Source organism: Stenella coeruleoalba, assembly GCF_951394435.1.
Source record: "Stenella coeruleoalba genome assembly, chromosome: 12".
NCBI lineage: Eukaryota > Metazoa > Chordata > Mammalia > Artiodactyla > Delphinidae > Stenella > Stenella coeruleoalba.
Window position 1 is genome coordinate 9,115,712 of NC_137158.1, and position 26,277 is coordinate 9,141,988.

Consider the following 26,277-nt stretch of genomic DNA (forward strand, 5'->3'; position numbering starts at 1 on the left):
TCCTCCAGTATGTTAAGAGACCATGTCGGCGTCTCAGCTTATCTCAGTTTGGTCTAGAGCCCAGCCTGGGGGTGCAGCCCAGAGGAGCAGGTGTGAGCGTCAGGGGAAATTCCGACTTTACTGGGATGAGATAGAGGTGGGAATCTGGACTGTAGAGTCAAGATTTTGAACCCAGGAGATCTAGCTCCAGAGTGTATGTTGTTAACTGCATGTTCCCTGCTTGAAAGAAAACATATGCTTTTGCAGTTGAAATTCTTGATAGAAGAGGTTATTTTGGGGAAGAGATTACCACCTTCAAGCTGACTTAAGGTATTTCTCAGAGAGATTATTGCCAAATGTATGCAAATGTGGACAATGTTTAGTAAAGCCAGGTGTGAGTCTTAACAAGCTTTGCCTCTAACTTGCTTGGTGAACCTGTCCTTGTTAAGCCTTACTGCAAAGATTTATTTCATCTCCCTCATGGTCTGTGTTATTTCCTGAATTCCCTACCTGTGGTCACTTCTATGTCAGTATTTACTATTATTGTTAATTTAAAAAAATTATATTATTGAGGGTGTATAATTATTATTGAGGGCATAAAATAGTTTGGGGTCTTATTGAACTTTGGATCATGAGCAAACCTTTATACTGTTTAAAAACTTTTCACCGATGACTTAGGTCTTGCTGAGCAAATTTACTTGGTTATTAGTTTTAATTATTTCAAGGCATATCATGTAACTAACAGGAATATTCCTCACTGGTTGAGAGGTCCTGTTGTGTGGAACGTTTTCATTTTAATGCTTTCTTGGAGTAGAGTAAAATCAAAGAAATACCCCCTCTTCCAGTCATTTACTAAAGCCAAGACATGCTTTCATTCATCATTTTAAAGAAAAAACCTATAGGTGTATTACATTTTCAATTACTTGTGTACATTTATCAATGTCAGTATTTTTTGCCTAAGGTGTTAGGTGGAGTTTTGTTAACTCTGAATGGCATTTAGCTATAGTATCATATAGAAATGATTTTTTTGAAAATATTTTACTTAAAACAGAGCTTTAGATGAGGTGCTGTTGGAAATACGTGCTATTTCTTGTTCACATGTATTTTGAGTGGTAAACGTGAGGACTCTGAGGGTCCAGAGGGGAGAGAATTATAAGCTTTCTAGTAATCTTCTATTCTCTTCGACATCCTCCTCTCCCCAACAGCTTTTGGTCTTCGTTTTATAAGAGATCCAAGTGATTGCTTCTAAGAGTGATTGATGACAGACTGTCAGATGTCTGCCGTTGATCTTTTGTAAAGAGTGCATTTCAAGGACCAATGATCATCTTGAACTCAAATTTAAAAAGAAAATAAAAGGAATTTTTTAAATTGTGTAGCAGATCGTATTTAGGATAGCTTTATCTTCCAATATAAGAAAATCTATTAAAAAATTGTGGTTTAGTCTGGACTTTTTCTTAAAAAATTGAAGTATAGTTGGTTTACAGTATTGTGTCAGTTTCAGGTGTACAGCAGAGTGATTCAGTTATACATATGTATATTTTTTCAGATTATTTTCCATTATAGGTTATTACAAGGTGTTGAATTTAATTCTTGTGCTATACAGTAAATCCTTGTTTTTTATCCATTTTATATAAAGTGGTTTGTATCTGTTAATCCCATAATTCTAACTTGTCCCTCCCCCACTCTTCAGTGACCATATGCTTGTTTTCTGTGTTTCTGAGTCTGTTTGTGATATAGATTCATTTGTGCTACTTTTTATTTTTTAGTTATTATTTTATTTTTTGGCCGCACCGCACAGCTTGTTGGATCTTAGTTCCCCAACCAGGGATTGAAACTGTGTCCTCGGCACTGAAAGCGCGAGTCCTAACCACTGGACCACCAGGAAATTCCCAATTTGTGTTTTTTATTTTTCAGATTCCCCATACAAGTGATGTTATATATTTGTCCTTGTCTGACTCACTTCACTAAGTGTAATCTCTAGGTCCATCCACGTTGCTGCAAGTGGCAATATTTCATTCTTTTTTTGGCTGAGTAATACGGTCTAGATTTTTTTTTAGTTCATGCATTTCTACTCTTGAAAGTTGCTTTTAGTGTAGGGTGGTGATGGTGCACGGTGCCAAAAAACTAGCAGAAGTGTGTTTATTGAAGTGAAATGATCATTCCTGGTATATTAATTTCCTGTTGCTGATATTAGAAATTATCACAAACTTAGTGACTTAAAGCAACACAAATTTATCATCTTATAGTTCTGGAGGTTAGAGTCCAGAATGAGTCTTACTGAGCTAAAATTAAAGCTGTTTCTTCTGGAGTTTGTAGGGGAGAATCTGTTTTCCTATCTTTTCCAGCTTCTAGAGGCCACCTGAGATGTTTGCCTCCTCACGCCTTTCCTCCATCTTCAGCGTGTCATCTTCAGATCCTTTCTCTCTGCCTCTCTGCTTCTGTCATTGCTGTGATTACATTGACTTTACCTAGATAATTCAGGAGAACACTATCGCATGACTTTACCTGGATAATTTAGGAGAACACCAGTGTCCTTAATTATTCCTGCAAAGTTTCTTTTGCCGTGGAAGGTGACATATTTACAGATCCAGGTATTGGACATCTTTGGGGCCATTATTCTGCTTACCACAAGTGAATTTGTGATAAACTTGTATATTGAACCTAGATTTTTGTAATAGGTACTGCTCTGGATGTACTTAAGAGGGCATAGGGTGGTGAAGTGAGTACAGTTTAAATTAGCCATTCTCACAGAAATTATTCTTAAACTCTCATATGCACACAAGAGTCATTTAACGAACTCTTTGCAACATGACCATTTATGTAGAAAATCCTTAGAAATTTATAAAAAAGGTATTAGAACCAGTACTTGAGTTTTCAACGTTGCAGGAATCAAGGTGATTATAGAAAAATTAACTATTTCTATATACCAGCAACAAACAGTTGGTAAGTTGAAATAAAACTTACCATTTGCAATTGTAAAAAAATATGAAAACTTAGTGATAAAGTTAACAAAATATATGCAAGACTTGTATGCTGAAAACTACCACAGATTGCTGAGAGAAATTAAAGAATACCTAAAGAAATGGAGAGATGTACCATGTTTATGGATTAGAAGACACAATCTTTTTAAGATTTTAGTTCTCTCCACATTAATCTGTAGATTCAGTATGATCCCAGTAAAAATCTTAGACGGCCTTTTTGGTAGAAATTGATAAGTTGATTCTAAAATTTATAATGAAATGCAAAGGAGACCCCCAAATCTGAACAATTTTGAAAAAGCGAAAGAACATTGGGTTTCTTACACAACCTGTCTTCAACAATTAATATAAAGCTACTGGGCTTCCGTGGTGGCACAGTTGGTAAGAATCTGCCTGCCAATGCAGGGGCCACGGGTTCGAGCCCTGGTCTGGGAAGATCCCACATGCCACGGAGCAACTAAGCACATGCGCCACAACTACTGAGCCTGCGCTCTAGAGCCCGTGAGCCACAACTACTGAACTCACACGCCACAACTACTGAAGCCTGCGCACCTAGAGCCCGTGCTCCGCAACAAGAGAAGCCACTGCAGTGAGAAGCCGGCACACCTCAACGAAGAGTTGCCCCCGCTCGCCGCAACTAGGGAAAGCCCGCACGCAGCAACAAAGACCCAACACAGCCAAAAATAAATAAATAAAATTTAAAAATATATATATAAAACTACTGTAATCAAGACAGTGGTATTGGTCTAAGGAGAGACATAGATCAATGGAACACAATAGTCAAGAAATAGAGTCACATATAAGGTCAGCTGATTTTTAACAGAATTGCCAAGGTAAATTCAGTAGGGAGAGGATAATCTTTTATACAACGACAGAATACTCCTCGACCTTTAACTCATACTGTGCTTGAAAATTAACTTGAAAGGAGTAATAAAAGTTGCTGAGATCTTGGGTTAAGCAAAGATCTCTTGGATAGGATACAAAAGCACAATCCATAAAGATAGAATTGAGAAAATGAACTTCATAAAAATTAAAAACTTTTGCTTTTCAAAGACACTGTTAGGGGCTTCCCTGGTGGCGCAGTGGTTGAGAATCTGCCTGCCAATGCAGGGGACACGGGTTCGAGCCCTGGTCTGGGAGGATCCCACATGCCGCCGAGCGACTAGGCCCGTGAGCCACAACTGCTGAGCCTGCGCATCTGGAGCCTGTGCTCCGCAACAAGAGAGGCTGCGATAGTGAGAGGCCTGCGTACCACGATGAAGAGTGGCCCCTGCTTGCTGCAACTGCAGAAAGCCCTCGCACAGAAACGAAGACCCAACACAGCCCAAAATAAATAAATAAATAAATAAATAATAAAAATAAAGGAATTCCCTTAAAAAAAAAGGACATTTTTAAAATGAAAGAGAAAATCATGAACTGCAGAAAATATTATATCTGATAAGGACTCTTATTTAGAATAAGAAAAAATTTGTACTAGAATGTTAATAGCAGCTTTAATTCATAATAGCCAAACACTGGAAACAATCCAAATGTCCATCAGTTGATAAATGCATAAACATACTATGGTACCTCCATACAATGAAATAATACTTTGCAATATAAAGAAACAAACTAGTGATACAGTCAGTAATGTGGATTGATCTTAAAAACGCTATGCTTAGTGAGGAATCCATACACAAAAGACTCCATGATATATGATTCCAATTATATGGACTTCTAGAAAGGTAAAACTTATAGAAAATAGATCAGGGCTTGCCAGGGATTGGGGGTGAGGGAGGGTAGCTCATTTTACTTTTCAAAAGTAAAATGCTGTACCAGTATGTTGTTTTATTCATTTGGCGGTATAACAATTGCTGTAGATTATATAGCAGATTCTAAATTACTTTAAAAGTCTGTACAACATATACACTCTTGAAGTAATTTTCCTCTTCCATGGTCTGAGTAAAGATTTTGCAAAAGTAGTACTCTTTCTTTTTTTTGCTGTATGTGGGCCTCTCACTGTTGTGGCTTCTCCCATTGCGGAGCACAGGCTCCGTGGCCTTGGCTCACGGCATGTGGGATCTTCCCGGACCGCGGACTCTCAACCACTGCGCCACCAGGGAAGCCCAGTAGTAGTCTTCTTGATCCTGGCTTAAAGGGTAAAGGATCCTTGATTGGTGTCCCTCCCCCTCCCCTTCCCCTCCCCTCCCCCTCCCCCCCATTTTCAAGTCTATCAGAATACTAATGAGTACTTAAAAATAGTTTGGAAATTATTGGTTTAACCTTTTTTTTCTTGGGAAGTCGTGTTATTCATACAAGGCTCTGAAGTTCCTTATGGCGCCTTTAGAATGTCAGTTTTTTGGTGCCCCTAGGGTGCAGGATTTTCTATTAGGCACTATGATGATCTGTAGGGATGTAATGCAAATACAGTGTATAGATAAGATCGCCATAATATTCACCAAAAGAATGCCACTTAGTACTGTGAACTCTGAGGAGCTCTACGGTGTTTTCATTCTGTGATGTTGGAATTTATCTGTTGTGAGACCAGTGGCCCGCTTCCTAAGACTTGGAAATCATTATTTGAAGGAAATTCAAATCATAATAAGCAACCTGGGACCCTTGGAAGTCTTCAGTTGCTTAGGTTCCCTCCCAGCTTAGTAAAGCACTTGAAGGCAGGTCTATGCCTACGTATCTTTTCCTTCTCCAGAAGGTAGTTAAGTTGGATTGTGTCTTTATTAGTTGTGTGTCTGCTGCAGTTTCTTGAAATTTGTTGAAAAAATTAAAATTTACTTGTTATGTGGTTGTACATATAAGGAATTCCCCTGTCATAGATTCCCTGATTTTAATGGCTTTCTGTTGTCCTCTGCAAAGATAAGTTATTGCTCTATTAATATGCCCTTTCAGCATCTAGAGTTTGTAATCACAGAGGGGTTTTCCTTAAGTTTATGGCTTTTCTTAATAATTCTTTGCTGCTGTTGAGTAAAATTCTATTTTTTGGCTCAGTGGAGATAGCGTACTCCACTCCAGTATCGGGGCTCATGATAGTAAGACATAAATTTGAATAGATATCTCCGAACAGAATTGTGCATTACATTTGATGGCAGACCATGGGGCATGACCTTGATAATAGGGAGCTGTACCTGCCAGTCTTAAGAGTGTGAAGAAGTCACGTCTTACATAGGTGGTTAGACTCCAAAATCAGCTTTAACTGTGCTTTACACCCCCTCAAAGAACAGAGCGTATGATTTTATGTCTGTAACCCTGCATAGTTATTCTTATGAAAACTAAAATCTCAGTATGTTAGAAGAGTTAGACTTTCATTAAAGGAAAGAAGAGGGAAAATTTCTGCATTTTAAACTGTTCTACTTAAAGTTAAATATCACGTTCCTAATGGTGAGTGGGGCATAGGTGGATATTCCTCAATTGTTTCTCCTTGATGGTGATGTTTCCTGTATACCATTTTCATATTAAGCTTGTATAATCTTAATAAACATGTTGATAAGTTGATAGGATTATCCATGATGGTTTTTGCATGATATAATGCATATGAAGCATTTATACAGAGTCTGATATATATAAGTAGTCAGTAAATGTTGGATGTGAATCCACAAACAACCTTGCTTTTTGAACAGCAGAGAAAGGAGTGTGATTGGAGATAAACTGAAATGTGTGTAATTAAAGTCAGGTTCCTGAAATCTCTTAATTCTTAAGAGATTAAGAGATGTGTTGTCTGCCAGAGTGAGTTTTGAAGATAAAGAGAAAGCAGGTGCAGTCCTGTGTACAACTTCACTGAACACTTCAACCACATCCATTTTACTAGGTACTTAAAGAGGAATCAAACACGGTACCTTCTCTCGAGGTGCAAAATTGTGCTGTTACTCTGCTTGACCAGAGCACTTAGCCATGTCAGTTCTCTCTCCCATGAACAGAGTCTTTTCCTGCTTTCATATAAGTACTTTGTGAGATTCCACAGCAATCCCAAGGGCATAAGAATTCCCACATTAGAGATGGGAACCCTGAGACTTTAACTTGGTCAGAGGTGCTTTGGTGCCAGGATTCTGACTGAACTCCGACGATACCCTCCAGGCCATTGTGCTGCTTCTCATGTGAGGTGTTTGTCTTGGTGTGCTGGAGTAGACCATGAGGGACTTTAAGAAACTGCTTTAACCACTTCAGATGCCCTGCTGGAGCACGGCATCTCCATGTCTGCTTCCTGCCGACTTCTTGTGCCCACCTGCTGGATCCTTCCTAGGACCTGCAGGAGGAAGGAAGGTGGGCTAAGCTTCCTTGGAGCCCCCTGAGGCGAGGCTTAAAGGGCTCCTGGTTTCCAGGGGAAGGAGTGTTGGGGGGGGATTGTAATCTAGTGGTAGGAAAGTTGACAATCTGTATTTGTTTTATTTCATATTTTGTTTTATTGTATCTCATTTCATCGTATTTTATTTCATAATTCAGTAAGAAAACTGTACTGATGCTCTCTGTTCCCACCTGGAAGGATTTCAGAGTAATTCAGATGTGGGAATGAAAGCTTGGGTGCCAGAGGGAGACATTTTGCAACACACATTTAAAGACATGGCAATCTTGTTAACATATTGATATAAATGCTGAAGAGATTGTCATAGACGCACAGTTTTAAAGTGCCCTTTATAGCTGAATTATAAAAATAAAGCAAAAAATACTTTTTGCTTTCTTTTTCCTCCCAATTACTTTTTAAGAGAATTGTCCAAGGTTTCAGATGTAAGAAAATTGCTTCTTCCTCCTGATTTTGGCTAAGTTTTATTGTTGTGAAAATTTTCTGAATTGTATTTAACATGTTTATAGATGTAATTGATTATTTCAGAAGGGTTAACTTTTTGATGTGGTTATTATAGGAAGTAAAAGAAAAAGATAAATTCTATTGAAATATTTGATACAGATACTTTCTCTTCTTTGTAACGTGGTTTCCTCTTCTGTTTCCATTAAATTATTTTTTATGTAAAGGTCACAAGTCTGTTGCTGCTATTACTTCCCCCGTATTGTCACATTCAAATAAATAATTTTTCCCTGTGGAAATTGTGCTCAACTATTGTACAGAAGCAGTTTTCCCTCTCATTATTGACTGAAAATTAGTTATTTGGAATTTTTTAGTGGAGACAGCGGTTTCACTTCCGTAGATAAGACAAGGCTATCAGGTGGTTGCCTTCTTTATTGGGCTTTTATCTCTTGTCCCACATTTAGGCAGTTACACTTCTGATTGTTTTTAACTTATTTGTTAAAGTATGCCTGTAAACAACAGGAAACAGTGAGTGATTTTTACCTAAAATGTTTTTCTAGTTTTCAAAAAATAGTGGCGGGGACTTCCGGATTTGGATGTGGCTTCGAGACTGGAAGGAGGTTCAGGTGTCGCTCCGTCCTAACAACAAGGAAAAGCTGAGCAGGCTGAACAATCAACAGCTCTTCTTAGGTCTATCAGAAAAATGAGGTCGTAGGGCAAGCTGCTGTCCCCCAGATTGCAGAGACAGGTGAATACAGAGAATCACAACTTCCATCACAACTCTGGGAACCAGTACTGAGCTGGGAAAACGCAAACTGCAATAGATGAATTGCTGGAGGCTCCCCCTGGGGGTACTCAGGAGGGCCAAATATGTCTGTGAGCTCAACCTCAAGGGGCTCAGCGCAGTGCATGCCGGAGAAAAGCTCCTAGTGCTTCTGGCAGGAGGAGGGGAGAAGGAACCATTTTGAAATTCACCACAGCATTCTGTTCTTTTTAGCAAGGTAGGCCCTCGGGAGAAACTATTTAAATAGAGCTTAACTGACCCCGGGAAGGAAGTACCTAACTCCAGGCAGCTCTAGCCTTTCGAGTGATAGAAGGGAAATCCCAACTCCTGCCTAATCTAGCCGTCCTGTCCACCCGAAGGAAGGGGGCGGGGCGGGGGTGGGGGTGGGGGAAGAAACGGAGAAGGTTTGTGACGTTCCCAGTACAGAGGCAGAGACTCACTGGCAAACTGAAACCTAGTCACAGGGCTATATAGCACGCTCCACTCGCCAGCCCCTCACCACCACATTGCTGAGGCCTATTTACAGCAGTTTCTTTTACCCGGGAGGGCATGTCCGGCCGTCAGGTAAAAGCTACAAGGCATACTAGAAGGCAAAAAAATCGTTGAGGTTCTTAAATTTCATAGTGAAACTGTTATCAGGTATTCGAAGTATGGTGATAGTCTGCAGCCCACACCTCGTGAGATATAAATGTAATTGGAAAAACCTGGAAAAATATTTTCATATGTTTAAACGAATGTATAAAACACATGTATATATTACTTAGTATGTAACGGCTAAAGTTACTATATGTTCAGATTGAATAAGCTTATTTATTCACATCAGATCTATACTAAATTCCTTTAGTCTAAAAGTTTTTATAGAGGGAGAGTATCAGTCCCAAACAATACTTACTGATCCGCCACAGCTGAGTAACAGATCTTTAGACCAGTACCACTCAGCTGAGCTTTAATCTTTATGGTACACCTTGAATATTTATTTTCAAGTTACTTTTAGAATTCACACAAAGTAAGGAGCATTATGCTGATCAGAAGACATTTCATATATGTATGTGTCCCCTGAAAATACTTAAAGTAGAGGTTGTAATTATTATTTATGTTAAGCCTGGGTTTAACATCTCTTTACCAAGTCAGTGGTAAGGAAAAAGCTGGGAGTGGGGCTCTTCAAAGTTAAAAGGCACTATACTTTTTGAAAAAGTCCTTTACAAAAAAAATTTTTTGGAGGCATATTTTTGGGAAGTAGAATATATACTGAGTATTAGAGGACATTGAGAACTTACTGTTAATTTGGTAGGTGTGGTAATTGTGGTTATGGGGAAAAAACATATTTTTTAAAGCTTCATACTGAAGTATTTAGGGGGGTGATGTCTTTTGCCTGAAATTACTTTAAGAAGCTTCAACACACACAAAAGATGAAGATGGCAAAATATTAACAATTATTGAATCTGGGCAGTGGGTATGTGGATGTTCACTATACTATTCTTTATGTATTTCTGTATTTGAAAAATTTTGATAATAAAAGTTAGGAAAAATTTCTAGTTTTTGTGCCTAAGGAATAAACTCAAACAAGCCGTCAGCAAATAAGGAGGACCCTTCTGGACTTAAAAAATGTTCAGTTCACCTTGCTGTGCAATTTTTTTTCTCTTCAGTTAGAAGACTACATTAGTCATCTAGTCTTGACTGACAGTATGTGTCTGGACATTTATGTAATCTCATACCGAATGACTGTTTTTCAACATCCTATCAGCTATTCTGAACATGCTGGGAGTCTGTGTAAACATACCAAGAGAACAAAAGAAGTTAAAAAAAACCCTTCAAATAAACTATTATTACAAAGACAGTGATTAGGGAGTAAATAAATTAGCTGTTGGCTCTTTATGGTAGGCCCTACTCATTTAAGGATGCTGGATCAGAAAAAGGATTATCATGGAGCTGTTTGTGTACTGACTAGCTGTTAAGAAAGTGTTTGAAAATGTAGTGATGAGTGTGGTACTAATTTCTCTTCTTCCTTATCCTGTTTTTTAAGAACACAATGAATGGCAACAAACCATGGAAATACACCAGAACCTCTAATGCTGATCCCTAACTTATATTTTATCCAGGGGTTACTTAAAGAAGTATTGGGAAGCAGCCGCATAGCACAGGGAGATCAACTCAGTGCTTTGTGACCACCTAGAGGGGTGGGATAGGGAGGGTGGGAGGGAGACGCAAGAGGGAGGGGATATGGGGATATATGTATGCATATGGCTGGTTCTCTTTGTTGCACAACAGAAACTAACACAGTATTGTGACGCGATTATACTCCAATAGAGATGTATTAAAAAAAGTATTCATTTCACATGTATTTTCTGAGCACCTCTTGTGCGTAAGGCATGGCTGCTCATTGCCATACAAATTGACGTTGTATAAGGCGCTAATGAATCCTGACCCCAGAGCTGTCTGTATTTAAGACTTTCCATCGTAGGGGATAGAAAAGGAACTAGAGTTAACCTAAGTAAATCAGCATTGAGCGTTGTTGTTTGTTTGATCAGAAGAAGAGGGAGGCTTGCCCCCCCCACAGGACTCAGTTCTTGAATCTCTTTGCTTCCGTTTGTATTCTCTTCCTTGCCGGTCTCATACAGTCTCTTGCTTTTAATTATTGACTGTGAGTGGATGACTTCCTGATACATATCTTCAGACTAAAAACTTGATGTCATCCGAGAACTCCATACTCATATATCCAACTGCTGCGTTGTTCATCCAGCGGCTCGAAATTAACATGGCTTAACTTAATTCTTCATCTTCCTCCTCCAGGCCTGCTCCTTGGACAGTCTTCCCCATCTTACTGTGCCCTTTTGCTCAGCCCCCAAACTTTGGAATTTTCCCCATGTGAACTGCAGTAGTCTCCCAGTTGGTCTCCCAGCTTTATTCTTGCCTCTGTGGCCGGTTCTAACCCAGCTGCCAGAATGATCTTTAAAAAGTCAGGTTAGGTAGTCAGATCATGTCATTGCTGTACCGGAAACCCTCCATTATTTTTGTCTGTCAGAGTGAAAAGCCAAAGCCCTTAGAGCAGTCCACACCGCCCTCCCTGCCCCTGAACTTACTAACCAGGCTTCTGTCGCAGCGCCTTCACACTTGATGTTCTCTCTGCCTGGAGTGTGCTTCCAGATGTGCATATGGCCTGGCCTCCGCTTCTAGGTTAGGTTAGGTCCTCACTCATTGTGTACTTAATTTTGTTTAATATTTGTCTCCCTTTCTAGGGTGTAGGAAGTCAGGTTTTTTTGTCGTGCTTGGTAAATATTTGTTGAATGAATAAATGTCCGATGAGGGGGAGAAGCATGTTCGGCAGGAGAACGATGTGTGCTGCCAGTTTAAGACGTTATTTATGAAAACTGAATAACCACGATACAAGCAGTATCTGAAAAGCTGATTTATCTCAGTGGTTCTTGGAAGTATTTCATGCAGTATATTAAGTGTTTGATGAGGGTCTCTGTGACTTTGGTGATTCTCTTTCTGGAAAATAAGACCTCACTCAATATTTTTCTTTTTCTAACTTTCTTTTTTAGCTGATGTAAAACTTTGTGTAGTCAGATTTATAAAAGCCACTGTTTTTTTTTTTTTTTTTTTTGTGGTATGCAGGCCTCTCACTGTTGTGGCCTCTCCCGTTGCGGAGCACAGGCTCCGGACGCGCAGGCTCAGCCGCCATGGCTCACGGGCCCAGCCACTCCGCGGCATGTGGGATCTTCCCGGACCGGGGCACGAACCCGTGTCCCCTGCATCGGCAGGCGGACTCTCAACCACTGCGCCACCAGGGAAGCCCAAGCCACTGGTTTTGAATACTAGAATCATATATTCTTTTCGTATGTAAACAAGTTGAGGTTGTTTAGTAGGGCTTCAGCTCTGAAAACAGAACACTCCGGGTGTGTTGGCAGAAATGCTTTACTATAGGAAATTAGGTGCTTGTGAAAGGCCTAGGAGGGGTGGAAGAGCCAGTCCCAGATCACAGAAGGGCTGACTTGCCAGGGAGCCGCCAGCCCAAAGGCTGTCCCTGGACTGCTCAGTGTGAGAAAGCCCCAAGTTAGCTGTGACCCTGGGACTAGAAAGCTGCAGCTGCCCTGGTACCCCTACAAGCCGTTAGTGGAATGGGGGGTGTTCCCGTCATCCGTCAGAACCGCTGCTTCTCACCCAAGACTCAGCTGGAGACTAGACATTCTACCTTCTGGTTTTCTTGAAAGGCAGAAAGACAGCCAGAAAGGCAGGAAGATAGTCTCTACCTCACTTTTGCTTTCAAGTACTGCATGACTGCATCCAGTTGGTAGAAACTAATTCTCGTTTGGAAGTCTAACTACAAAGGAATCTGAGAAGTAGAGCTTTTTGAGCTTTCCGTCCTCTGGCACCCCAGAAATCGGAAGGGGTTGGGCGGTTGTGTGAACAGATCAATATTGTCCCCATGGCCCTGTCTTAGCTGGTTTCAGAGTGAGCAGAAGAACATCCACAGCCTGACCTGGGAAGCTAGAAGGTCTCCGGGCAGCCAGTTTTGTGGCTCTGCACCTCTGGGCCCCTGGGGCGTGGCTCCACTTGCCTGCCTTGCTCGTTTGTTTGCCTGCGCCTCAGCAGCTCCTGAGTCTGTCTGACCTGCCCTTTGGCTTCCTGCAGGCGGTTGTCTCTTTCTTTGGGTCATAAGGGGGGCTGCAGGAACAGCAGGTGGTGTTCCTTCTCCAAGGCCAAGAGCGGGCAAGCTCTCCAAGAAGGAAGCGTGGCGTATATAGTTAACACGTGAACACAAACTAGTTGCCGACGGGACGTGGTTAGCTCTGGACGGGAGAAGAAGGTCGGGACGGATGTGGAAGGGTTGGGGAGGAGCGAGAGTGAGGGGGTCTGCAGGGTGAGGGGTCAGCTAGGTGAAGTCTCGCCGAGAGTGACGGCGGGGGGTGCTGAAGGAGGTTTGAGGGTGTCCTCCGCACAGAATACTTGCTAATAGTAAGTGTCTTAAGAGTATCGATAATTCAAAAGTAGTTTAAACTGATCTGTTCCCTCAGGGACTGGTACTTACTTTCTAACTCCTGTGGCTGCAGACAGCCCTGCTGCCAGAGAGATCTCGGCTGTGGAAGGCGCCCCTGGGAGCGCTGCAGGGGAAGCCTGCCCGCCAGCGGGCCCCCAGCCTGTCCCTGGGCATTCGTGTTCTTGAGAAGTTTCAGTAAATGGGGTTGATGCAGGCGGTGTCACACTTTTATATTGCATTTTTTGACACTCTTAAATCGAACATTTTTAATACGCTATTGGTCATTTCTAGTCTTTTATGATTTGCTCCTTCATTTGGAGGTGGGGATGGCTGTCATTTTCACATTTTTCTCATGACCAGTTGTTGGGTCATTCCAGGAACATTCATTCCTCTGAGTTTGGTGCCAGCCACACCATTTACCCCTAGATCAGCGGTCCCCAACCTTTTCGGTACCAGGGACCGGTTTCGTGGAAGACAACTTTTCCACTGCCGGTGGCCGGGGGCAGAGGGGAGGGATGGTTCAGGCCGTACTGCGAGCGACGTGGGGAGCGCCGGGGGGAGCGCCGGCGGGGGGGAAGCGCCGGGGAGCAGCAGGTGAAGCTTCATTTGCCTGCCTGCCGCTCACCTCCTGCTCTGCAGCCCGGTTCCTTAACAGGCTGCGGACCGGTATGGCCTGCGGCCCAGGGGTTGGGGACCCCTGCCCTAGATGCTCTCAGCCTGTGAATAAGTGACAGTCGAGCACTTTGCACGGATTTTCAGTCGCTGAAAAGTCTACTCTTTTTGTAACTATGAAATTGTTAGAAGAAGAGACCTGTCAGGTACCTGGTCTGATCTCCTATTAGAGATTAATTAACTAATTAATAGGTTAAATGCCTTGCTCCAAGCTGTGACAGTGAGAGGATGTGGCAGTGAACCACATTTTCTGCTTTGTGAGGCCAAAGCAGCAGATGGTCTTCCAGACAACTGGAATGTGTTACTACCCTTGACCTTCACAGAAGGTATCGCTCAGCTTTTCAATTTTTAAATTCTCCTTAAATTCAGCCATTGTACAAAATGAGAAGGGAGGTAAATTCTGGGTTTTTGTGCTTAACCAAACTGTATCTGTGTAATGGCAGAATATTAAGAAAAAAATTGAATGAGGAATGATTACATGTTAAGTATTTACTTACCCGTTTATTTAAACATAGATTTGGCAATAGCTGTGATACAAACATGCTTTAAAACTTGGAATGCTGTTTGTTGGTGTCTGCTGTGTTCACCGAAAGCACATGTCATCTCATGAAATAGTGTCAAGAATAGTTTAAAAAAGAGATAGTTGTAAATACTGAATACCTTTCTGCTTGAGAGAGAAATTTTGCAAAGAAAAAGTACTAGAATATTTATTAAAGTAAACAAAATAAAGGAAAACTGTAATATGCTTTCTCAAACTTCTGAACTTTTAAGCTGAATTTCTGAATGATAATCACCTGAACAAAGTGAGAAATAGGTTTGACAAGGCTTAAACTTCAGGACAGTCAGGTGAAACAAAGATCATTGATTCTTAAAATTAAGCTTCATTTTATTTTCTCCTTTTATCTTATATCACCCTGATGACCAGCGGACTCTTAAATGATTACCACAGTTTAACTTCTTTGCCAAAGTAAATCAACATTTGGAAAATGGCACAGGAATGCTGTATTTGTAGATTTTGTTAGTTCTCTAAAGAATCTTCTTAGTTTTATAGAGTCTTTATAGATGTTTTGAATTTATTTACATATTTATTCTTTCTTCCCAAGTTTAAGGAGGTAAATATAATAAAAAATGATGTAGTTATATATTTCGTAACTTTTGCTCTGCTGTTACCCTTGAGAGGCATCCTAGTTCAGTAGCTCAAAGCTTGGGCTTTGAAGGCGGAAGCTCTGTGTTGAAATCAGCTCTCCCATTGTTGCCTCTGGAGCTCCTTTTCTTTTTTCTCCCCTCCTCTCCCCTTCCCTTTTCCTCCCTCCCTCCCTCTCTCCCTTCCTCGCCTCTTCCCCTCCCCTTCCTCCTTCCTTCCTTGTGGTGGGAGTGTGGTATTTAAACTTTTAAGCCTCAGTGTCACTACATGTAAAACGGTGATCCCTGTGTCACAGGATTGTGAGGGTTAACTGAGCTGTGAAGTGGTGCCCTGGCACAAAGTAAGGGTTTGATAATTTAGTCAGGTCTTTGTTTTGGTTTTGGTTTTTTAGCACTCATAGTTATTTTACTACTTTGAAGGAAGCATTTGTGAATTATGTTTTGTCTGGTAAACAATGAAATTGAGCAAATCCTGAGATTGCTCCCACTCTAGAGTACTTTATGGAAGGCTCAGGAAAAGAAGGCAGCTACCTCTCTCTCTCTCTCTTTTTTTCCCCCCTTTATCTGCTGGTCCCTTAGAGCAGACAGGAGCTAGAGGCATAGGACAGAAGCCCTCCTTGCCCTGCCTTGCCCCGCCTTGCCCCGCAGGAGCCTTCGCTCTAAGAGGACAGGCAGGCCGAAAGCACAGCGAGTAGGGCCAGCCTTGCAGGGGGAGCTGGGGAAAGAAGGGGGGAGCAGGCTTGGAGGAGGAGAGCGGCCGTCACTCTGGGGAGGAGGGGCTGGGAGCGGCTCGGGCGTCCACCGAGTGCACCGGCCTTTCCCGTTCCAGGCGCCAGGCGGAAGGCTAGGGAGGGGCTCGGGGGTCGTTGGCCCCGGAGGCCTGCCCTGGTGTTCCCGGCCGAGGGCCTTGCATGGCAGAAGCGGGGGCGGGGTCGGGGGCGGGGCCGCAGGGAGGAGGCGGGAGGGAGGTGGAGTCGCCGGGAGCTGGGGGCTGCTCGGGCTGCTGGGAGAAGCCTTGGGAGAGGGGCGGGCCTCGGGTGGTGCGGAGGGGAGGGCGGGGCTGCGAGGGGCCCTGGGCCGGTGGACGGGAAGCCTCTCCGGCTCTCTGCGGGAGTGTGATGGAGCGAAGCCCAGCCGCCCTGGAGTCGGCAGTGACAGGGTGGGTCTCAGCGTGCCGGCGTCTCTCTGGTGGTCCTCATGCACACCTGGGCCGCTTCTTAGCACCTTTGCCAGATGCCATTGTTTGTTTTGTTTTCCGCGTTTAGTTTATTTTTGAATGGAATGCTTTATTTTCCTACGGATTCTGACAGCTTTTACACTGTGAGGAAAATTGTTTAGAATTTATTTTGCAACCCATGGAAAAGTGTTAATATGTAAGTAAATGACCTTGAAATTAAGGCTTGGTTGACATTTTATTTGCCAGGGTTATTTTGTTTTGTTTAAGGAATTACAGTTAACTCTTAAATAAACTGATAAAATTGACAAAACTTTTCTGGGGAGACCTGCTAGTTTATTTTTGAAAAATATACGTTTCTTTTAGCACATTTCCTCTTTTACTTCAGTAGGTACAGTCCCTTTTGTGTAAGTGAATATAGTAGTGTCTTTGGATTCAATACATTTGGACTTCTCAGACATCTGAAATTGGCATATAAAGTGTGGTGTTTGTGACGTCTCTCTGCCCTCTGCTGGTCAAAATGTACTATTGCTCTTAACTCTGTAGCTTCAGTCATTCGTTTGAATGAAATAATACCCTACATCAAGAGTGGCCAAAAAAACAAATTTGCGGGAAAAAAACCTTTATTGTTTGAAAGGACTGTATTCTTCTTAGGGAAATCCTGCACGATGAATTGTTCTTCCCCAGAGGCCGATAGTGCTGTGGGTGAGAAATATGACTGTCTCTACCACACTGATGATCATTTTTATATTGTGTGTGTTCGTATTCTTTTCTGAACTTTTCTGTAAGTTCTAGATCTGCTCTGTCCAGTGTGGTTGGCCACTAGCCATATGCTGTTTAAGCGAACTTAAATATTCACTTCCTTACTCCCACTAGCCACATATCAAGGCCTGAAAGCCACACAAATGGCTAATAGCTACTGTGTTGGACAGTGCAGATTAAAGAATGTTTTCATATCTCAGAAAGTTCAGTTGACAGTGCTGTTCTGAGTTTTAAATAACAAGGATTATCATTGTCATGAAGTAATCATTGTTTTTACATTTACAACGAATTTCTTTCTTTGGCATGTACCCTTTTCGTATGAAAACAGTTTTAACTGAGGGAATATGTTTAGTAGGATTTTAGTTTATTAAGATTTTTTTGTACCATGTAATTTACTGCAATTTTTTTTTTTTTTTTTTTACGGTACGCGGGCCTCTCACTGTTGTGGCCTCTCCCGTTGCGGAGCACAGGCTCCGGACGCGCAGGCTCAGTGGCCATGGCTCATGGGACCAGCCCTCCGGGGCATGCGGGATCTTCCTGGACTGGGGCACGAACCCGCGTCCCCTGCATCCGCAGGCGGACTCTCAACCACTGCGCCACCAGGGAAGCCCTGTAATTTACTGCTTTTATTGCCAAATGATTACGGTACAGTTTTCTCAATGTAGAGCATTGAACATTTCTAGTGTTTTCTTTCTCTGTTTTGAAGATTAAAGTTAAAGTTAAAAATATTGGCCATCTTTCTCTGTGCCATTTAATTGAGGTGATAGCTGCTTTCTCCTTTTGGTGTGTGTTTGGGATGGAATGAAAGATATAAATCAGAGCATATGTAGAGAAACTAAGACTTTGTGACATTGTGAATCATACTTAATATATGTTGATTGTTTAAAAAGAATACATTTTACCCAGATTTCTCTAATGGCAACATTTTGCAAAACTACAGTATCACAACTAGGATATTGACATTGATACAATTTCCAATTTTACAGTGATTTCTGCAGTTTTACTTGCATTCGTGTGTGCGTGAGGGCATGTTTTCTGTACAGTTCCAGCACCACCAGGATCTCTCGTGTTGCTCTTTTATAGCCACACACGCCTTCCTCCCATCCCCCGTGCCCCCTCCCATCCCTGCTTCTGGCAACCACGAATCTGTTTTCCATTTGTAAAATTTTCTTTTTTTAATTTCAACTGTTATGAATCTTTAATGATTATAAAAATGGCTTTAATTTTTTTTTGACAAAGGAAGGTACCTTTTTTTTAAACATCTTTTTTGGAGTATAATTGCTTTACAATGGTGTGTTAGTTTCTGCTTTATAACAAAGTGAATCAGCTATACATATACATATATCACCATATCTCCTCCCTCTTGCGTCTCCCTCCCTCCCACCCTCCCTATCCCACCCCTCTAGGTGGTCACAAAGCACTGAGCTGATCTCCCTGTGTTATGTGGCTGCTTCCCACTAGCTGTCTATTTTACATTTGGTTCCACTTGTAAAATTTTGTCATTTAAAAAATGTTATATGAATGGGAATGTCTGATACTTTGGGATTGGCTTTATTTGCTCAGTGTAATTCTTGGGAGATTCACCCAGGTTGTTACATGTATTAATAGTTTTCTGTTTTATTAAGGAGTAGAATTGGGACTTCCTTGGTGGCTCAGTGGTTAAGAGTCCGCCTGCCAATGCAGGGGACACAGGTTTGAGCCCTGGTCCGGGAAGATCCCACATGCCACGGAGTAACTAAGCCCGTGTGCCACAATTACCGAGCCTGCGCTCTAGAGTCCACAAGCCACAACTCCTGAGCCCGCGTGCCTAGAACCCGTGCTCTGCAACAAGAGAAGCCACCGCAATGAGAAGCCCACACACCGCAACGAAGAGTAGCCCCCGCTTGCTGCAACTAGAGAAAGCCTGAGCACAGCAACGAAGACCCAACGCAGCCAAAAATAAACAAATAAATAAAATTTTTAAAAAAGGAGTGGAATCTTATGGTATGTATGTCCTACAGTTTGTATAATCATTCACTCGTTGAAGGAACTCTGGGCTGTTTCTAGTTTTTGACTGTTAGAAATAATGCTGTACATTTGTGTAAGTTTCCGTTTATTTGGTGAGTGCCCAGTAGTGTAGTTGCTTTGTTGTGGTGCAAGGGCTTCTCATTGCGGTGGCTTCTCTTGTTGCAGAGCACGGGCTCTAGGTGCGCGGGCTCAGTAGTCGTGGCTCACAGGCTTAGTTGCTCTGCGGCATGTGGGATCTTCCTGGACCAGGGCTCGAACCTGTGTCCCCTGCATTGGCAGGCGGATTCTTAACCACTGCACCACCAGGGAAGTCCTCTTTAATATATTTTTATGTGTTGTCTAATCTCCTCTTAATTCTCCCCAGTGTGTTTTTTATCTCAGGCATTGTAGTTTGCATCTGTAGTAGTCACAAATACATACGTATACACACATATATATATACACACACACATATATATACATATATATACATTCCCCCCCATCCCATTCCATGCCTCTACTTGTTCAGTCTTTTCTTTCTTTCTTTTTTTATTTATTTTTGCTGTGTTGCGTCTTCGTTTCTGTGCGAGGGCTTTCTCTAGTTGCGGCAGGCGGGGGCCACTCTTCATCGCGGTGCGTGGGCCTCTGACTATGGGGGCCTCTCTTGTTGCGGAGCACAGGCTCCAGACGCGCAGGTTCAGTAGTTGTGGCTCACGGGCCTAGTTGCTCTGCGGCATGTGGGATCCTCCCAGACCACGGCTTGAACCCGTGTCCCCTGCGTTAGCAGGCAGATTCTCAACCACCGTGCCACCAGGGAAGCCCTTGTTCAGTCTTTTCTGTAACTTTTTGGACATATGGAAGTCACAGGTGATAATAATGTCTTTGTCTCCTAATCTTATCATTTATGTTATTTTGGGGCCAGTTTCAATTGATTGACTTTTCTCCTCTCTATAGATAGTATTTTCCCGCTTCTAGCATGCCTGGTAATGTTTTATTGGATGCTAGATATTGTGAATTTTGCTTGTTGGTTCTGGATTTTTTTGTGTTTCTATAAATATGCTTGAGGGTTTTTTTTCTTTTGATGCAGTTATTTGGAAATAGTCTGACCCTTTCAGATCTTGCTTGTAAGCTTTGTTAGGTGAAACTAGAGCAGCATTTACTCTAGAGTTAGTTTTCCCTGCTAATAGGCAAGATTCTTCTGAATTCCCCATCTGATGCTCCATGAGTGATGAGGTTCTCTGGTCTGGCTGATGGGCACAGACATGATCCTTGACTGTTTTGAGCTTTGGATGGTAGTTTCCCTGTCTTCTGTGGGTTCCTCATACTTGCAGATTAGTAGTACTTGGTTGTGTACCTGAAGGTGATCTTTCACAGAACAGGCGTTCTCTGTGTGCCTCCCTCCTCTCCTGTACTCTGCCTTAGGGAATCTAGCCATTTGATCTCTGTGGTCCTGGCTCCATTGTAGGGAGACCACCGGGCTGCTCCTCGATTTATCTTCCCGGTGCATGGCGAGGACTTCCCCCAGGCAGGAAGTGCTTCGTCTTCCGTCTCTTCGTTCCCAGTCTCTTCAGGAATATTGTCTTATATAGTTTGTTTGGTTTTTAAGGTTTTTTAAGTCAATAGGGTAAACTCAGTGTCTGTTCCTTCATGTTGGCTAGAAACCTGGAACTCAGTATAATATTTGAGTAGAAAAGGGGCACAAAAAGAAAATTAATTTTAAAACTTCTGTTTCTTTTTACTGAAACCTTAACTTTCCCTAGGCTCCCTGGAGAGAATAGTTACATTGAATTTTCTCAGAACATTTGTTTTCATGTAATGCTTAGAGCCACTGGCACAACACAGGAGGACGTGGCAGGACTACTGATGCTGCTGCTGCCCTGCCGCCCCATTTCAGTTCCAGGCCTGCCTCTGCCGACTTGCTGGATGCAGCAGGGGCCAGCCACCAAGTCCGTCCTCCCCGTCCTCTACAGGCTGACTTTGTTTGTAGAGGAAGTCTCTTATGATAAGCTCTTCAGATATAAATTTGATGTTACTTTGCTGACTGATGTCACAGAGTTTTTTCAAGTCAAAACATTTGATTATGGTCTGCAGCATATTATTACATATTTCATGTTTCAGAGATCATCGCATTCTTTTTTGTACTATTGAAAACATCTGTTTATGTAATTATAGCTTGCTGTTCTCAAACAGGTACAGAATTTGGCTTAGTCTTTGCACTGAGTCCTCACGCTAAAAATGCAAACAAGACTGGTATGTTCCACAGTGATGTTTGTTGAAGTCGTGATTTATCAGTGTTTCATTGATTTATTACTGATGCCGAAGACATGAAGTGGGCTTAATTATTATCCATTATTCGTGAACGTGAAAGACAAAAAAGTAGTTGAACTTTGTAGCTAATTCAGAATATCATGTTAGCCACAGTTTCTGCTTTCCCCATATCAAGGTTTTTTTTTAAAGCCATAGTTTTAATATATAAAATGTATATGTCAAAAATATAAAGACGCTAATTATTTAAATTCATTTTTTCACTTAATGTTGAAAGTTTGTGTTAATTGAGCCAGCATCTGAAGAAGATGAAGAAAAAGCAAGTTACTTTTTGTTACTGTGTAGTTAACAGATAATTGTAAACTCTGAATAATCGAGCATTCATTACGCTTTTTCTTAAGCTGTGGTTTCATTCATTTCACTGGCCTGTTCATAACTGTTCAGTGAGTCCTTGTTCCTAATAGCATAAAATCAAATTTGGGAGTCCAGACTCTTTGCAGTGTCTTCCGCCTGTATTTTCACTTATGCTCTTATCCTTCATGTTTTGTTAGAAGCTATTGACCAGAGGTGCTATGTGCCTTCACTCTACGTGTGTGTGTGTGTGTGTGTGTGGTTTTTAATCCTACTGGAATTACCTCAGGGTCTATGTGCTTGTTATTCTCTCCGTCTGGAACCCTTTCCCCAGATATCTGCCTGTTTCCTTGCTTTGGGGCTCTGCTCAAATGCCACTTCATCAGTGTTGTGTTCCCTGACCGTTGTATTTAAAATTGCATCCCAGCTTTTTTTCTAAGCACTTGCTATTCTCCGTACCCACTTAATTTTCTTTTCTCCATAACCCTTATCACAATCTGAGATCCTAAACATTTTATAGCTTGTTTGTGTCTCTCTCTTGCTCCACTGGAACACGTAGCTCATGAGGGCAGGGACTTTCATGTGTTCTATTTCCCTTCTGGATCCCCACCATCTAGAAAGTTCTTGGCACATAATAAGCATTCAGCACATTTTTGATGACGGCGAGTCAATGAATGAGTGAATGAACGATTAACCTTCTAAGTTTTCTCTGCTCATCTGACCCTCATCCGTCTCCCCTGGCCCACTTCAGGTCCCACTGCATTCCAGAAGCTGCCTTTGAATGAAACTGCGTCCTGCTGCTTCAGCTTATCCTGATCTGTTCCTCCTTTGAACTCGTGGCATTTTCATATTAGTATAAGAGAGAATTTTCTGATAGATGTAATTGAGTGTGGTTCGTGTAGGCTGCAAGATGGTAACACTCTATTACTTGAAATGTTTAAGGAGTGACAGGATGGCCTTGTCAGTAAAGGGGACTAGACTTGACATGTATAGTTCCCTCTGTGCTAGGTGCTGTAATTTCAAGGGACCCTAAAAGGTGTAGATGAAGTCGCCCTGTTTGATAGTTTTGGAAACTGACGTTTAGAGGGGTCACATAATTTGTCTGTAGTTCATAGCCGTTTAAGTGTCTTGGCTGTTCAGACGCGGGTCTTTCTCTGTAGAAGAGCTGTTATGCTGCCTTCATTGAGTAACTACTTCATGAACCTAAGGTCCACTACGATTGTGTGAAGTGTGGCAGTTTGGCATGTTTACCAAGGAATGAAGGCCTGAATGGGGAAGAGTGGTGACGCTTGGTTAGGGAGAGAAAAAAATTAAAAAGTTTTGGATAATGGTGTAATTAGAAACACCCAAAGGGAAACAGAGGCGCCAAACCTTACCATTCTGTTCAAATCTTGGCCTGGTGATAGATCAAGATTTTGACGGCAAAGTTGGTGGATCTTATTTTGATTTCTTTAAGAAAACATTTACTGTTGGGGTTTATTGCTTTGGTTTTTATCTTTATATGATCCAAGTGATCTTACTTAAAAATTAAAATGAAAAATCTTAACAAGCCAATCTTCAGAGGGGTAATATCTAGCATGCTTAATTGGGTTATATATTAATGAAAAATTAATACTTTTCAAGAGCTTACTTTGTGTCAGATACTGTGTTTCATGAAGATTATCTCATTTGATGTTTTCCACAACCATTATTGTCAGCTTTCTATTTTCAGCACCATTTCACAGATAGGGAAACCAAAGCTTAGGGAGGGGTCCAAACTCACACAATAAAATGGTGGAGTCAGCAGTGGCTCAAATTTTGTCTTGGAGACACATTGAGAAAAAAACATTTCACATGGTGAGTCAGTACATACGTACGTATGACTGAAAGAACTGTTTCGTGGATAGTGACTCTTACTGTAATGTCGCACACTCTGTTCTGTTCTGTATTGTTATGTTTAACCCAGAATAGATATAACACATGATGGGCTGTTACCTGCAGTCTGAAAAATCTGTTCTTCACAACTATGCTGTGTATACTCCCTGACTTTATAAAATAGTAACTCACTTTTGTCTTCTTTACTTTGTTCTTTCATGCCTGCACCCTCTTCCTTATAATTACCAACATGTATTCTGGCAGCAGAAACAAAAAAATTAAGTCTTGTAGTACTAAAAAAAAGTATTTTTCCCAAGTGGATTTTTATTTTAAGTTAAAACTAGTGAGCTAATTCCTTGTTTTTAGTGAAGATCATGTTTACTGATAGCACGTTTTGAACTTGCCTTTCCTCACGGTTTCACGTGGACCAGGCAGACCATGTTAAACTATTTATTTATTTATAAGTTATTTTATTTTTGGCTGTGTTGGGTCTTCGTTGCTGCGCACGGGCTTTCTCTAGTTGTGTCGAGTGGGGGCTGTTCTTTGTTGCAGTGCGCGGGCTTCTCATTGCGCTGGCTTCTCTTGTCACGGAGCACGGGCTATAGGAGTGTGGGCTTCAGTAGTTGTGGCACTTGGGCTCAGTAGTTGTGACTCGCAGGCTCTAGAGTGCAGGCTCAGTAGTTGCGGCACACAGGCTTAGTTATTCAGCAGCATGTGGGATCTTCCCGGACCAGGGCTCGAACCCGTGTCCCCTGCATTGGTAGGCGGATTCTTAACCATTGCTCCACCAGGGAAGCCCAGGTCATTTCTTTTTTCTGAAAAAAATAAAACAAAAATCCCCCCCCCCCCTTTTAAACTATTTAATGTCAGTCCTGTTTCAGACAAATTTTAGGAGAAGAAATTAACTACCTAAGGTAGAAAGTTGCTGTGAGCTCATTTTTGAGTGTTCACACTCACTTGGCCTATATTAATGCTTCATATTCTAGCCTCCAGAAAATGATTGATTAAAATAGCACGTGGAACCTGTCTTGTAATCAGCATTGTAGTGACTCTTTTTGAATCTTGAAAAGTTGTGCACAAACTGTCAGATGTTATCCCTACTTGTCATGTTGTTGCATTACTGATGCCACTTTACAGAAAAATGTGAATATGAGGTAGATCAACCGTAGACAAGTAGGTCATACCAAAATGTTACTTTCAGATTTTTTAAAAAAGGATATTTTATTTAGTTAGTTTTTAATTTAATTTTTTTTTTTTTGCGCTACGCGGGCCTCTCACCGTTGTGGCCTCTCCCGTTGCGGAGCACAGGCTCCAGATGCACAGGCTCAGCGGCCATGGCTCACGGGCCCAGCCGCTCCGCGGCATGTGGGATCTTCCCGGACCGGGGTACAAACCCGTGTCCCCTGCATCGGCAGGCGGACTCTCAACCACTGCGCCACCAGGGAAGCCCAAAAAAGGATATTTTAAAGAACATTTTATTTCCTTCCTAGTAAAATATTGTATGTTAAAATATTTAGTGTTTTAAAAAATAAACTAAAAAGGAAAACATAGGCAGAACACTCTTTGACATAGATCATGGCAGTATATGTTTTAGATCTGTCTCCTAAAAAAGTAAAGGGAATAAAAGCAAAAATAAACAATTGGGACCTAATTAGAGTTAAAAGCTTTTGCATAGCAAAGGAAACCATCTACAAAAAGAAAAGACAATCTATTGAAAGGGAGAAGATATTTGCAAATGATATGACTGATAAGGGGTTAATATCCAACATATGTAAACAATTCGTACAATTCCACATTAGAAAAACAAACAACCCAATTAGAAAATGGGCAGAAGAACTGAACAGACATTCTTCTAAAGAGGAAATGCAGATGGGACTTCCCTGGTGCAGTGGTTAAGAATCTGCCTGCCAACAAAGGGGACATGGGTTCGATCCTTGGTCCGGGAAGATCCCACATGCCGTAGAGAAACTAAGCCCTTGCGCTACAACTGCTGAGCCTGCGCTCTAGAGCCCGCGAGCCACAACTGCTGAAGCCCGCGCACCCTAGAGCCCATGTGCCACAACTACTGAAGCCTGCATGCCTAGAGCCTGTGCTCCACAAGAGAAGCCACCGCAATGAGAAGCCCGTGCACTGCAATGAAGAGTAGCCCCTGCTCGCTGCAACTAGAGAAAGCCTGCGCGCAGTAACGAAGACCCAAAACAGCCAAAATTAAATAAGTAGATTAATAATAAAAAAAAAAGAAATGCAGATGGCCAGCAGACACATGAAAAGATGCTCAACATCGCTAATCAGCAGAGAAGTGCAAATCAAAACCACAATGAAGTATCACCTCACACCTGTCAGAATGGCCATCATCAAAAAGAACACAAATCACAAATGTTGGTGAGGATGTGGAGAAAAGGGAACCCTTGTGCACTGTTGGCAGGAATGTATTGGGTTGGCCAAAAAGTGCCTTCGGTTTTTAAGTAAAAATAAAAGACACATTTCTCATTTTCACCAAGAATTGTATTGAACAACATATTCACCCATTTTCCACTACCTTCTGTCAGTTTTCAGACAACTTCGTAATTCCATCTTCCCAAAACTTTTTAAATTTTTGAGCAAAGAACTGTTCCAGGTGCC

General features: G+C 41.8%; 1 protein-coding gene across 3 annotated transcripts in view; it reads left to right on the forward strand.

Moving 5' to 3' along the window:
- Positions 1-26,277, forward strand: part of SMAP1 (small ArfGAP 1) — a 149,704-nt gene that overhangs the window by 7,520 nt on the left and 115,907 nt on the right. The window contains exon 1 of one of the 3 annotated variants that reach the window (XM_079939984.1): positions 5,608-8,687. The exons of the other annotated variants lie outside the window; for them this stretch is intronic. The gene's annotated coding sequence lies outside the window, so the exon portion shown is untranslated. Of the gene's footprint in view, positions 1-5,607; positions 8,688-26,277 lie in introns of those variants that run through there. 3 annotated transcript variants of the gene reach the window in all.